The 15465-nt window shown below is 43.5% G+C and overlaps 2 pseudogenes across 1 annotated transcript; both read right to left on the minus strand.

Annotated features, from left to right (window-relative positions):
- Window positions 1-3605: 3605 nt before the first annotated feature.
- LOC100340362 (core-binding factor subunit beta-like) lies at window positions 3606-4592 on the minus strand (annotated as a pseudogene). Its single transcript, XR_016226355.1, has 2 exons — window positions 3929-4592; window positions 3606-3897 (listed from the first exon to the last, which is right to left on the minus strand). The product of XR_016226355.1 is annotated as a core-binding factor subunit beta-like (transcript).
- A 4478-nt stretch (window positions 4593-9070) lies between these two features.
- LOC138847144 (mitochondrial import inner membrane translocase subunit Tim13 pseudogene) lies at window positions 9071-9362 on the minus strand (annotated as a pseudogene).
- Window positions 9363-15465: the final 6103 nt, after the last annotated feature.

Genomic DNA, 15465 nt, shown 5'->3' on the forward strand with positions numbered 1-15465 from the left:
AGCCACTGTAGGACAAATTATAGCTGGTGTGCAATGTGAACACTATCCCATCCTAGAAGATACACTGCAAATTGGATGTGAGTGAAAATGCTTATAATATTGCATTGCATTTATTGTCATCTCCGGTGGCATTGCTGATTTTTTTTACTTTATTTGAAAGGTAGAGAGACAGAGACAAATATATGGAGAAATGAATCTTCCATCTCCTCATTCACTCTCCAAATGCCCTCAACAGCCAGGGCTGACTCTGGAAAAAGCCAGGAGCCCAGAACTACATCTGAGCCTTTCATGTGGATAGCAGTGACCCATGTATTTTGTCCATCTATCACAGGATTCCTTCCCAGAGTGTGCACTAGCAAAGATATGGAATCTGAGCCAGGGGCGGGACTCAATCACAGGCATTTCAGTATGGAATGTGGACATCTGAAGCAGCACCCTAATAATTGTGCCAAATAAAAAAAAATGACCTAAATGGGAGATCTCTGTGAGTGAGATCTTGGTGGAAATAAGGAGTCATCAAAGAAGAATGTACCTTTCTCTGAAGGGAGGAAAGAACTTCCACTTTGATTATGGCCTTGTCTAAATAAGGTTGGAGTTCATGAACCATTAACTCATCAGCTTAACACAAAAGTACATCTTAGAATTCTTTAGGTCAATACTATGGGTGTCAATGAGCTCAAATTAGTCTCTCAGCTGAAAAGCATTCTTTTATTTTGGCTCTGAGTGGGATTTATTTCCATGTCTTTGATTCCCAGTCCCTTTACTCCCTTTATTCAATCATAAGTCAGCAACAGGGTCAGTATTATGGCACAGTAGGTTTAACTGGCAGTGCTTGTGAAGTCAGCCTGCCATATTGGATTGCAGTTTAGTCTCGGCTGCTGTACTTACAATCCAGCTTCCTGCTCATGTGCCTGGGAAGGAAGTGGAAGACAGTCCAATTACTTGGGTCACTGTCAACCATGTGGCAGACCAAGATGAGGATTCCGGCTACCTGCTTCATCATGACCTAGAACTGGGTGTTGTGACCATTTTATGAATGAACTGACAAGTAGTCTCTGTCTCTCTCTGCTTTTAAAAGAATTCATTCATTAAATTTAAAACACTGTGATGATTATATTGCTTTGGCTTTGCTTCCCTTTTCATATCTCTGCCTAAATCATTTGATTTCCTACTTCACAATTAAAATCTTAGTGATTAGTCATTGGATCTACTCACATAATCCAGGAATATTTTATTGTAAATGTATTAGCAATTTTAATTCCAGAACTGGATATTAGGCCATTGATACATTTGATGAGTCAGAATATTTTTTAAAGATTTTATTTTATTTTTATTTGAAAGACGGGTACAGAAGAAGCATAGGGAGGGAAGGAAGAAGGGAAAGAGGGACAGAGACAGCTCTTCTACCTATTGAAAAACTCACCTAAATTTTATAAAATTTTATGTAATGAAATCATATAGGATGCAATTTAACTGAATTCTTAAGTGAACCAATTTTGAAATTTATCCATGATATTTTTGGTGTTAATACTCTATATTTACTTATTATTTTGTAGATTTTTTGGTATGGCCTTACCATAAACTTTAAATACCATCTTTCTTTTTTTTTTTTTTTTTTTTTTTTTTTTGCACTACACGGAAGTTTATTGTGAAAGTAAATTAGAACATACAAACACACAGTATGGCTAATGGTGGCAAAGGCAATCTGGTAGCTTAAGGCAAGTTTGTAATGGAGATGAATTTAGAAAAGACGATGCAATCATGTAATTTTGTTTAAATATAGATTATGAAAAAATATCAAATTGCATCAATAACTTAATAAAGTAGTTTCCAAAGCCTGCAGTATTGGGAGAAAAAGGGCTCATGACCTTAATGCCAGCATTAAGACAGACAGAAGCAGCACAGCACTACTAAATGAAGGAAAAATTCTGTATTTACAGAAGGATGGCAACAAGAACATTTAATAACATTTGATCATATTTACTGGTGGACTAAAAGTCCTTGGCTAGAAGCAACAGAGAAAAATGTATCATCATGTTATTTAAAAAAAATTAAGTGCAGAAGTCAAAAACCAAGGAGCTTTGTGATAAAGTAACCTTAAAACACCACCATAAGGATCACTTAAAAAGGCGATTCCCTCAGGGGAAGTTAGGGCACTGAGTGTGTAAACATGTGAGCTGAACAACACCAAATACCAACCAAAATCATTCATTGTACTTACACAAAACCAGCATGGTCTTTTATGATGCATTATTGTTTATAACAATTTAAACACTCGTTACCATGCATGACTTCAAATATAAAACAAATATCTTTATTCTGAGATACAGGATATCTGTTAATGAATTATTAAGTACTATATACAATGAAAGTCACACCTCCCTCATTAATCAAGTATATTTATATGCTTCTTAAATGCAATGAATGACCTTATTCAGACTTCAGTTCATTTTCTGAATTCACTGTGTCAGCTTTTCACTCTTTAAAATAATGCCATTCTATTATGATAAAATACATTTTTGAAAAACTTCAGAAATGTAGTAACATTTAATGAATGTGACAAAGAAAAGTATTTGTAAGGAGGTACCAAATGACTTAGCACTTTTTTCCAGTCTTGCATTTAAAATAAAAGTTGCACTCAATTTGACAGTGAGCCTATTTAAAAAATATTCTTAGACTAATTCATCTCAAAAGGTACTATTAATAGTCCTTTTGCAAAATACCATACATATAACTGAATGCTTTTTCCAGAATAATTAATAGAAGAAAATGTATCTTCTGCACAGATGAACATTTTCTCTCTAAGACCAATCACTTATCACCCAACATTGTTTTTACAAAAGCATGCAACATAAAATACACATAAAAGCAGCTATCTTAAACATTATTTTAATACAATATTACCTTTGTAGCTGATTCATCACTGTCTCCAGTTTAATATGCTGTTACAAAAATGAAGAAGCTCCAGTATCCCTTTTCTGATTGACTTTTTAAAAAACTCCCTGAATAAAACGGAAGTCAGCTGGTGACCTCTTTAGGTATTTCAGTAGGATATTATCATCTATAGAGAGTACCTCCATCCAAACTCATGAATACAGAACAGAATCTAAAACAGATCCAGGGCAGATTAGAGAGCAAAAACCAATTTAAAATTTTTTATGTTTAAAAAGGAAAAGAAACGGTGCTAATCATTAGCATTTAAAAGGCTACTGCAACTTTAACCACTGTAAACTTCGTGTTAGAAGGCTGTGGCAGACAGCTCTATGCTACTAGGTTTTTAGCTTGTAAATAATGCAAACATATCAGCAGTTTAAAAATGCTATAGACTATAAAATACAAAAGGAAATGGGAAAAAAAAAAACAAAACAAAACCCCCCAACAATGCCTATCTAAATGAAGCTGTATAACAAACACACCTAAAAGTACAAAAAAAAAAAAAAAATAGAGCAACTGATTAGGGAAGAAACCCCTCTGATGTAACTTTTAATTTCTCGACTTGTTCTTAAATGACATGAACTTTTAAATTAAATGCAGGAAAACAGAGCTTCACAAATGTTCAGTTTCAGTTCACTAAAGTAATGCCAACAAGATAAGCTTGCACAGAAAAAAATATCAAATTATTACTGGCTACATGCTTAAAAAACTAGAAATGCAGTTTTAATCATAGTGCAAAACCATGGCAGTTTGTGATGTCTGTTACTGCCTGAGGTTGAGAAAAAGACCGTAGTACCTCCAGTTATCACACTTTCTGGTCTTTTGATCAATTATTTCTACCAACTAGAAGCAATGTGTATGTAAAGATGGGCAGCATGTCCACCGTGCTACCATTAACGAAGTTTGAGGTCATCACCACCACCTAAATTGGAACCAGGACTAGGGTCTTGTTGTCTTCTTGCCAGTTACTGCCAGCAGCTGTGAAACTCTCACCTCCATTTCCTCCCGATGAGACCTGTCTCTGTCTTCAAACTCACGTGTCCTTCTCCGAGCTTCCTCAAAGGCCTGTCGTGCTAATGCATCCTCCTGCTGGGCTCGCGCCTCATCAAACTCCAGGCAGCCCATACCATCCAGCCTTTGAAGGTCAATCCAGCCTTTCCAGATGACACAGACTCCATTCAGAATCATAGGAGCCTTCAAGTATACCTTGCCTGCTTCTCTTTCTAAGTCGACATACTCCCGGCTAGGTGTTTGTCGCTGTTCTCCCTGCCAGCTGGCCGGAAAAAACTGGAGAGACAGATTGGTTCCTGTGGCCACAAAAGCGATCTCCGAGCGGCCGTCGCGGCAGGCGTTCTGGAAGCCCGCCTGGCGCTCCTCGTGCGGCGGGTCCCTGAAGCCCGTGTACTTACTTGATCTCACATTCGCGGCTTAGCTTCCTGAAGAACTCCTCGTTCTCGAACTTGCTTCTCTGGTCGGGCATGATTCGCGGCATCTTCCCGCCCTGAGGCCGTGCCGGCCGGCCGGGCTCGGGGCTTGCGCGGACACCCGCTGGCCGGCTGCGAGCTGACCGACTGACCGCCCACCCGCGGCGCCCGGACTCCCGCTTCTCTTTGTTTCAGGCGCCCGCCCGCGTGGGCTCCCGCTCCCGGGAGTCTGGGTGCCGCTGCCTGCTGGAGCCCAGCCCACGCCGCTGCCGCCGCCCTAAAATACCATCTTTCAGAAAAAGACATGGGCCTGCTTTCCGGTTTTGTTTTTGCCCTGAAAATAGAAAATAAATTAGTATCTTATGGGTGTTTCCATGTATCTAGAGTTACAAGGATACCAAGGTCGACCAGATTGCCACTGGAACTGCCATTACTACAGTATCAAATTATCTAGACCAGTCAATTTTACTACTAAAGACAACAAAAAAAATTCCCACCATTTGTTACATCATCCCTCTCCTGCTGGTTACTATAGTAAATGATATTCTTTTAAAAATATTTATTTATTGGAAATGCAGTTACAGAGAGAGGGAGAAACATGTGTGCACACACATATACATTCTCTCTCTCTCTCTCGCTTTCTCTTTCTCTTTCTCTTCTGGCTTCTCTCAAAATGGTCTAAACTACCAGGGTTAGGCCAGACTTGATAGAGTAACCAGGATTCATCCTGGTCTCCCTTGGGGGTGTCAGGGGCCCAAACACTTAGGCCATCTTCCTCTCCCTTCCCAATCATATTAGCAGGGAGCGGGATCTGGAGTGAAGCAGCCCTAACTCCAAGAGGTGCCCATAAGGGTTGTGGGCAACGTAAGTGGTGGCTAAACCCACTGTGTCACAGCTGGCCCCAGTAAATGATATTAGAATGTGTTTTTCCTAGTGTGTATACACATACGTACAAAAATACACCTGCTTTCATACCTTTTCACAATTTATAATCTGGCAAATGTAAGATTGAAATAAAAAAGCCAACATCCTTAAACAAAGCAGAGACATTTGTGGTGCTGGACACTTGCAATGGTGCATGTGCTGTGCACTCGTCAAGGAAGCCAATGAGCATGTGCAGGCTTCCAATGGAAAGGTCATTGTGCATATGCACTATGTTGGGCACCACCAATTCACATGCACAGTCCACAGTTGTGGTTTCAGCTGGTGCCTTCCACACATCAGCAAGGTGACTGATTATGAGCACTCTACCACTGGGCAGATCACTGCACATGTGTGGGCCCTCAGAATGCTATCAGATACTCATGAGCTGCCCACGTTGGATTTGAAGCCTTTTGTGTATCCTCCACATGTCATGTGTGCCACTGAACATGCTCAGACTGCCATTTCACATGTTAATACACATGTGCAGTCATTCAACTGAGTCAACAAAGGTGCATATGCATTCCACAAATCAGTTTGAATTGGTGTATAGAGAGTTCTCATGTTGGGGAAGCCACTGGGCAGACCAGGTCAGGCTCGGTAATGGCAGTTGTCTACATGTGTGGCCTGCCGGTCAGCTTCCAAATGCTCTTGTGCAGTAAGTATTGGTGTTCCCAATGGCATATCTGCCATCTACATGTAGTAGCCAACTACACATGCTCAAGTTGCATTTTGCCAGCTCACTGAACAGGTATGGCCTGTCAGTGAGCTGTCAAACATGCATGTACCATCCCCAGTTGCATTTGTAATGGTGCATGCACAGTCCAGTCCACATATCAGGGAAGCCAGTGAGCAAAGGCAGGCTACCACTGAACATATCTCTGTGCAAATGCAATCTATTGGGAGCCAACAATGTGCATGCACAGTATTAAGATGTGTTTTCAATTGCTCATGTGCCTTACAAATGCCAACTGAGCATGTGCAGTGTGTAATTGGCAGGTTACAGTGCATGCCCGGACCTCTGTTGAGAAACCAAACTTGCATGTTTGCATCAGAGGTGGGTTTGCAATGCCATATGCATTTTCCAAATACCAGGAAGCACCTGAACATGCACAGACTGCTAATGGGCATATCACTGCATATGCTTGTGCCACCAGGCAGACCAGAATGTGCACATGCCAACCCTATTTCAGTCTGCAATGGCACATCTATGTTCTATGTCTCAGGTAGGCTACAGTGAATGTGCAGAGTCCCATTTTGGAGGTAAATGCACATCCCTTGGCTGTCAGGGTTTACCAAACATGAATATGCTGGTCTCAGTTGTATTTGCAATGGTGTATGAACTCTCCACTTGTTCTGGAGGCTACTGTACCATGTGTAGGTGTGGGCAATTACAGAACATGTGCAGGATGCCATGGCACAGGCCACTGCACATCTTTGGGCTGTCTATGAACTTCTGAATGTGCATACACACTCCTTAAAAGGGGTTGCAGCTCTGCATGTACTTTACAGATACCAGTGAGGCTATTGAGGATGTGCAGATGGCCATTGGGAAGATCACTGCACATGTGCAGGTACTCAGAGAGCAACCAAATGTGCATGCATGATCCCAGTTGGATAGGCCACTGAGCATGTGCAGGCTACCATTCTACAGGTCACTGTGTGTGCACATGCCTTCAGTGAGACACCAAACATGCATGTGCTGTCTTCTGTTGGATGTGCAACAGCTCAAGTGCCGTCCACATAGCTAAGAAGTCATTGATCATATGCAGGTTATCGGGCAGGTCACTGTGTATGTGTAATCAGTTTGGTGCTACCAATTCATTTGCAAACCCTATAATTGTGCTTTTATCTGCTCAGGTGCTTTCAATGTGTCTGATAGGTGACATGTCATGCACATCCTGTGATTCAGTAGGCCACTGTGTGTGCAAGTGTGGGCCACTGTTGTGCCAGCAAAACTGGGCGTGTTGTTCCAAATTGGGTTTGCAAAGCAGCATGCAATGTCCACTTGTTGGGGAAGCCAGTGACCATGTACAGGTGGCCACTGGGCAGGTCACTGAGCATGTTCAGTTAGTCAAAGGCCATAAATACGCATGCCCAGTCCAGTTTTGTATTCAGCTGCGCACATGCCTTCCCCATGTGGGAGAGGTGACTGAGTATGTGCAGTCTGCAATTTGGCAGGTCAGTGTGCATGCCTGGGCCACCATTTAGCTGCTGAACATGTATGCACCATCCTAAGTCCAGTTTGCAATTGCAAACACACCATCCACATGTCGGAGAAGTCAGCATACCAAGGCTGCCATTGAATAGGCCAGTGTACATGTGCAGTCCCTGGGGAACAACCAATTTATATGTTTTGCCCACAGATGTGATTTCAGCTGCACATGTGATTTCCACATCTCAGAGAGGTGACTGATCATGTGCAGACTGTCATTAGGTAGGTCATTGGCATGTCCAGTCCATTGGGAGCCACTGATGCACACAGGCATTCTACCATTGTGCTTTCAGCTGTGCGTTCATCTCCCACACCTCAGAGAGGTTACTGAGAATGTGCAGATTGTCATTGGGCAGGCTAGTGTGCATTCAGGGGGCAACTGTTCAGCCACAAAATGTGCACGTGTGGTTCAGAGGTGGGTTTGCAATGGTGCATGCACTGCCACATGTTAGGAAAGCAAATAAGCATGTGCAAGCTGCAATTGCGCAGGGCATGGCACATGTGCAGGCCACCCGGGAGCCCCAACATGTGCCACTGCACAGGTCATTGTGCCTAGGCATGCCATTTGGATGTCTCAAAATATGCAGGAATTGTCCACATTTATGTTAATAATAATGCATGTGTGATCTCCATGTTGAGGGGGTGCTGTAATTGCAGAAGCTCACTTCAGATGTCAATGCACATGCCTGATTCAGCAGGAGTTACCAAGAGCAAATATGTGGTCCCCTTTTGTATTTGCAGCTGTTTGTTTGCCTTCCGCATGTTGGGTAGGCCACTGAGCATGCACAGGTTTCCATTCTTCACTTCAGTGTACATGAATGGGCATTTGGTGAGCCACCAAACTAACAGATGTAGTGCCCAGTTGGGGTTGCAATGGTGTTTGCAGGGTCCACTTGCTGGGGAGGCCACTGCACACGCACAGGAATATATCTGGCAGGTCTCTGTGCATGCAGGGCTAACAATGAGCTTCCAAGTGTTCTTGCTTGGCAATCAATGGTGCATGTGCCATCTAGATGTCAGGGAGGCCAGTTTGAATGTACAGGCTTCAATTTGGGATGTCAGTGCACATCCCTGGTCCATCAGTTATCTATAAAATGTGAGTGTTCAGTCCCCAGTTGGGTGTTTTTTCTGTGCACATGACTTCCACATGTCTTGGAGGCAACTGAGCCTGTGCAGTCTGCCACTGGGTAGCTCACTGTGACTGCCTGTGCTGTCAGTGATCCAAGAAACAGACATGAATCCCAGTTAGGTTTGAAGCTCTTCGTGTGCCTTTTTCAAGTCTGGCAGGCTACTGAGCATGAGCAGGCTGCCATGTGGCAAATCCCTGGGCATGTGTGGCCTTTAGTGAGCTGTTGGGTTTCTCAGTTGGGTTTGCAATGGCACATGCAAGTCCACAAGTTGAGGAAGCAACTGAGCATGCAAAGGCTGGTATTTTTTTATTATTTATTTTATTTTTTTTGCTGGCTCAGCCGTTTATTCAGCCTCGCGGGGTCACAGCAGAGCGGGGCCCGAGCACCCCCTCCCCACCAAGGTCCAGACCCGGCCCCCGATGCCCGGCCTGCAGCATCCGGCTCGGTCACAGGTTGGCCCGCTCCCGCTGCAGCCGCGAGGTGTAGGTGCGCAACACAGTGTTCCAGGCATCCATGTAGCGGTCCATGCACATGGCGATGCACTTCTGCTCTGAGTTGTCCAAAGAGCCCCCCCGGCTTCCCGATGCACTTCCGGAAGCACTTGTCCATCTTTCTCTGCAGCAGCTCCTGCGCGTTGGCCATGGCGATCTACACCTTCACCTGCTCCATGATGAGCCCCGGGTCCAGCTTCCCGCCGCCCGAGCCCCCGAAGTCCGAGCCGAAGCTGCCCTCCATGGCTCCGCAAAGTCAGCCGGACTGCGGCCGCGCGCACCGACCCGTCTTGCAGGTGACTGTGAAGACATGCAGGAACCGGGAGCACCGAAATGCACACACACCATCCCTATTTGGGTTATTTGGGTTTGCAATGGCTCATGAAGGGAGGTCACTGTGAATGCAAAGGTTTCCATTTGGGAGGTCATTGTGCATGCTGACACCATTAGAAATCTATCAAACGTGCAAGGGATGGCCTCGGTTGTGCTTGCTATGGTGTATGTACCATCAACATATTGTGGAAGCCACTGCAGAGTCTACATGTCAGCGAGGTGATTTTGAATGGGCATATTACTACCTGAAATTCCACTGCAAGTATCTGGCCTGTCATTTATCTAAAAATCCCGGGTGTGCAGTACCAATCTGGATTTTCACTTGTGCATGAGAGCTCCATATTTGGGGGGGAGGGGGAGCTACGCATTTGTAGGAGTCCATTTGGTCTGTCACTGCACTGCCACATGCAATTGGTGAGCCACAAAGAGGAAATGCTGAACTGTTTCTCAGCACAGGCTTCCAGTGATGGTCACGTGGATAGTTTTAAGAAAGAACATCACAAGGAGGTACCTTTCTCTGGGGCCGGCACTGTGGCGCAGCAGGTTAACTCCCTGGCCTGAGGTGCCAGCATCCATATGGGAGCCAGTTCTAGTCTCAGCTGCTCCTCTTCTGATCCAGCTCTCTGCTATGGCCTGGAAAAGCCATAGGAGATGGCCCAACTCCTTGGGCTCCTAAACCCACATGGGAGACCCAGAAGAATCTCCTGGCTCCTGGCTTTGGATGCGCACAGCTCCGGCTGTTGCAGCCATCTGGGGAGTGAACCAGTGGATGGAAGACCTCTCTCTCCGTCTCTACCTCTCTAATTCTTTCCAATAAATGAAATGAATCTTTAAAAAAAAGAAAGAACATCACAAGGAGGTACCTTTCTCTGAAGGGAGGAGAGAACTTCCACTTTGACTATGGCCTTATCTAAATAAGATCGAAGTTGGAGAACTCAAGTGTCTGTGTGGGTGCAAACTGTTGAAATCTTTACTTAGTATATACTAAGTTGATCTTCTGTATATAAAGATAATTGAAGATGAATCTTCTTTCTTCTTTATTTTTTTTTTTTGGACAGGCAGAGTGGACAGTGAGAGAGAGAGAGAGAGAGACAGAAAATTCCTTTTTCTGTTGGAAGGCAGCTATGCTCACCACTATACCACCAACGCTCCTTTTTCTGTTGGTTCACACCCCAAATGGCTTCTGTGGTCGGCGCGCTGTGGCCGGCAAACCACGCTGATCCGAAGCCAGGCGCCAGGTGCTTCTCCTGGTCTCCCATACGGGTGCAGGGCCCAAAGACTTGGGCCAGCCTCCACTGCCGTGATGGGCCACAGCAGAGAGCTGGACTGGAAGAGGAGCAACCGGGACAGAATCCAGCACCCTGACCGGGACTAGAACCTGGTGTGCTGGCGCCACAGGCAGAGGATTAGCCTATTGAGCCACAGCGCTGGCCAAAGATGAATCTTGATTATGAATGGGATGGGAGAGGGAGTGGGAGATGGGATGGTTGCAGGTGGGAGGGAGGTTGGGGGGAAAAGCCACTATAATACAAAAGTTATACTTTGGACATTTATATTTATTAAATAAAAGTTGGGGGAAAAGGCATGAAAAAAATCCCACTTCAGCTCCGAGAAAATAGAACTTTTTAAGGAGAATAGATTACGCTGGGCTTATTCCAAAATGGCTGTTTCACCTGCTTTTGTGAAAATCACACAGAAATTTTTCTTCAATATTTACTGTGAGAAAACACTGGGACAGTTGGGGAGTAAACTCATGCAAAATGCAGCAGCTGTACGTCACAGAGCAGTTCTAGCACTGTGAAATGCTGTGCTTGTCCACGGTGGGCCTTCTGGAACGCATCAGTCAAAGCCTAGGTTTTCCCACTACAGTGGAGAATTCTGAGAAATTCTGAAAATTCTGGCCAGCTGAATCTGCTTCTTGTGTGGTGGCTCACTGTACCTGTATCTTTCTGTCATCTGTTCATTTTTCAGTCATTAGTTAATACTATGACATCAAGTCTCTGTTAAATCTAACGAAGTTTTTGGTTTGTTCACTTTTCTTGTTGTTGTATAGATGGGAATAAGAATTCACAAGCCCCATGCAAGTCAGGCCAGAAATCAAGAGTCCAGCTCCTTTGTGACCTTGAGATTCTCCATCTGAACACAATTAATGTTGGGAATGAAATTTGCCCTTGAAGTTTTCTTTAAACCTTTTAGTAAAATCTCAGTCAGCAAGACAATTCTATATTCTCAATGGGAAAACTACAATTGACAAATATTTTCCTTCAAACAGAAAGAGCAAATAGTAAACAATTGATGGGCTCATTGCTCTTCTCATTTGCCCACTCTCAGAGCTGGGAGAGAATGGGTGGAGAAACCCTGTTTTCCAGAGTGGGAGGAATATCATTGATTGTTTGTTTGCTCTTCCTGGATGTGTTCTGCTATAACATTAGAGCAACTGGCTTTTAATGTTGTAAATAAATTCCAATATATTGACAAGTGTTTTTGGCTTTCTCAGCATCTGAATTCTATTTTTAGATTTCTGGGGATTCTTAATACAGTTTTGCATATGATTGCACAGGTTTATATTCTCACCAATGGTGTATTAGGGTACCGTTTTCTTCATATTTTCTCCAACTTTTGTTACTTTTTGATTTTTGTGATAGTCATTATATCTGGTTGAGTTGAAATTCATTGTGATTTTATTTGTATATCCCTGATGGCTAGTGATGCTCAACATTTTCTCATGTGTCTGTTGGTCACTTTAAAAAAATGCCTGTTCATGCCCAAAACTCAGATATGGGGCCTGGGTGTCCTTACTCATTAACCAGTAGGCTAAATTCCTGCTCCATAAGTGTTCTTCACCAGGTTGTCAAAGTTCATTACTTGTTTTCTTTTTTTGTATCCTGGATATAAATTTATTCTATTTTAAGCTAGAAACTTTTTATTTAAGATATACAAATTCATGCATTCATATGTACAAATTCTCTAGGACTTTAATCATAAATGGGTGATATATTTAACCAGATGTTTTTCTGTTTAGATGATTACATGACAATATTCCTTATTTCTATTAATGCAGTATATTATGTCATTGTTTTTCAGATTTTACACATGCCATATACAAACATACCTCAATAAGTATGTGAAAAAAGTTTAACTAAAAGGTAAGTTCAGTTTGGTGCAAAATTTTGAAATTCATGTCTGGGTTTTACATAATGTACATTTTCTATGAACTTTTTAGAGATTCTTCATATGTATGGTTTCATATTATTTCCAATGGATGTTTTTAATTAATGAGTATATTTCCATGTTATATATATATCAGATTTCTTCCTGAATATTGCTTTTTATCATTATAGATTTTAAGAATTTATAATTTTCCTAGGTTTTAAAATTTTCATGGAAGCTGCTGTATTAAAAATAAAGAATGAGGCATTAGACATTTTATGAATCCTATCTTCTTCAGCTTACTCTGATGCAGGAAGGAGCAGACAAGTATGACTGCTCTACATGCTACTCAGACTTATTTTATGAGACAAAATGATATATTACACATAATGTAAACTACTAAATTGTGTCTTTTAACTTTGAGTTCTGTCAAGACTTCAAACCAGGCCTATGTTATCTTTTGTGTCAAAATTTACGTGTTGAAATTTTTTTTTATTTTTTTGACAGGCAGAGTGGACAGTGAGAGAGAGAGACAGAGAGAAAGGTCTTCCTTTGCCGTTGGTTCACCCTCCAATGGCCGCCGTGGCCGGCGCACCGCGCTGATCCGATGGCAGAAGCCAGGAGCCAGGAGCCAGGTGCTTTTCCTGGTCTCCCACGGGGTGCAGGGCCCATGCACCTGGGCCATCCTCCACTGCACTCCCGGGCCACAGCAGAGAGCTGGCCTGGAAGAGGGGCAACCTGGACAGAATCCGGCGCCCCAACCGGGACTAGAACCCGGTGTGCTGGCACCGCTAGGCGGAGGATTAGCCTAGTGAGCCGCGGCGCCGGCCTGAAATTTTTTTTTTTTTTGACAGGCAGAGTTAGTGTGAGAGAGAGAGATAGAAAGGTCTTCCTTCTGTTAGTTCACCCCCCCCCCAAAAGGCCACTACGGCTGGCATATTGCAATGATCCAAAGGCAGGAGCCAGGTGCTTCTTCCTGGTCTCCCATGTGGGTGCAGGGCCCAAGGGCCTGGGCCATCCTCCACTGACTTCCCGGGCCACAGCAGAGAGCTGGACTGGAAGAGGAGCAACTGGGACAGAACTGGTGCCCCAACCGGGACTAGAACCTGGGGTGCCACCACCCAGGCAAAAGATTAGCCTAGTGAGCCACAGTGCCAGCCACATAATGAAATTTCTAACTAGAAAAAATAATAAGTAACACTGTAATTGAAGAACAGTGTGACTATATGATGATTTCATGAATTAGGGATTAAATAGTAATTTTCACATACAATACATCATTTGCATATGTATCTTTTATATATAACTTTTTAATATGTAACATGAAGGTGTGCACACGACAGAACAGAGGGTCACACCCCCACTGGGACACTGGCATCTTTCCTAGAGTGCCTATGATCAAGTCCTGCCTTCTGATCCAGCTTCCTAATGCACACCCTGGGACACAGAAGATGATGCCTCTTGTGTAGGAAACCTTCATGGAGCTCTGGAATCCTGTCCTCAGCTTAGCACAACACCAGCTACTTCATACATTTGAATCAGCAGATATAAGGTATCTCTCTCTCTTTCAACTAGATAGATATTCTAAAATGCTAAAATAATAAAAATACGTATAACATAAAGATTCATTGAAATAATAAATCTGTAGGACATTTAGAGTTATAAAAGACATTAAATTATTATAAAATTAATTGTTATCAGTATATAATATATACATAAATATGATATTTAAACTACTTTTAAAAAATTTTTGTCAATATGATACACATGTAGACAACATTTTGAACAATGAACATAAAGTGAGCATTGTTTCCAAATTCTAGGAAGAAATTTTGAATATTTTAAGGGATACAATCCAGTAGTTTCATGAAAGCATTAATCTATAAATCATATTTCCTATCAACTCTAAAATAACAGTGGCACTATCACTTAAACTATAACTGAGTAGTTATTTGGACACATGAAAATTTTCTTTAAGATTATCTTATAGATTGCGGAGGAAACCCTTCTGGATTGAGTGGTCGTGAATCGGAGGACCTACTGGGAGAACAAGGTCGCCCACCGCGCGGAAGCCGAGCCGCGGGACCGAGCCGCGGCAGCCGAGCCGCGGGACCGAGCTGCGCAAGCCGAGCCGCGGGACCGAGCCGCTGGAACACGAGGTGAGCCCGAGACACCGGCAGGCAAGCGGAGAGAGGAGACTAGAGGGAATGACCCCCGGGGGGGGGGGGGAACTTCACCAGGCTAACTGGAAGAGAGAGAGGTGACTGGTACGGACACGGGTTTCTCTCTCTCCGCTCACCTCTCAAGGGCGAGCAAGACAAAGAGCAGGCGCCATCTTGGACATACGTCATAAGCAGAGCGACCTCAGGTCTGCACCGGCCCTGAGCCTAGCAGAAAAACCTGACTCTGGGCGGCAAATTAACAGGAGATTAGGACCTAGTAAATTTGTGGTGCTACTGAACTGAGACTGTGAAAAAAGAGACGGTGGGGGAGAGAACTCACGGAATTCACGTGAGCACTCTCCAGAGATGCTACAATTCCGTAACTTTGGCAACCCAGTGGGAGACTGAAGGAGAATCTGAGCCCACTCTGAGGGCAGAATAGATTCCCTGTGTGGTCCTTGGGAAAGAGCTTCTGATCTCTGGCTCCTGTGGGTATATCATTTGCCTGCTAACTACCTCCAACTTCGTTCAGCTGTGCAGAATAACTTCCCTTTTGAATCAAAAAAAAAAAAAAGAAAGAGAGAGAGAGAGAGAGGTTTACCACGCCTAACCTGGGAGTGTCACCTTTGGCACACCAAACAGAGCTCTCAGGCCACACCCATCTCAAGCCCTAAGGCTCCATCAAAAACAGATAGTCCACTTAAT

This window comes from Oryctolagus cuniculus, chromosome 19 (genome assembly GCF_051225735.1).
Source record: "Oryctolagus cuniculus isolate XC-2025 breed Fujian yellow rabbit chromosome 19, ASM5122573v1, whole genome shotgun sequence".
In the NCBI taxonomy this organism is placed as follows: domain Eukaryota; kingdom Metazoa; phylum Chordata; class Mammalia; order Lagomorpha; family Leporidae; genus Oryctolagus; species Oryctolagus cuniculus.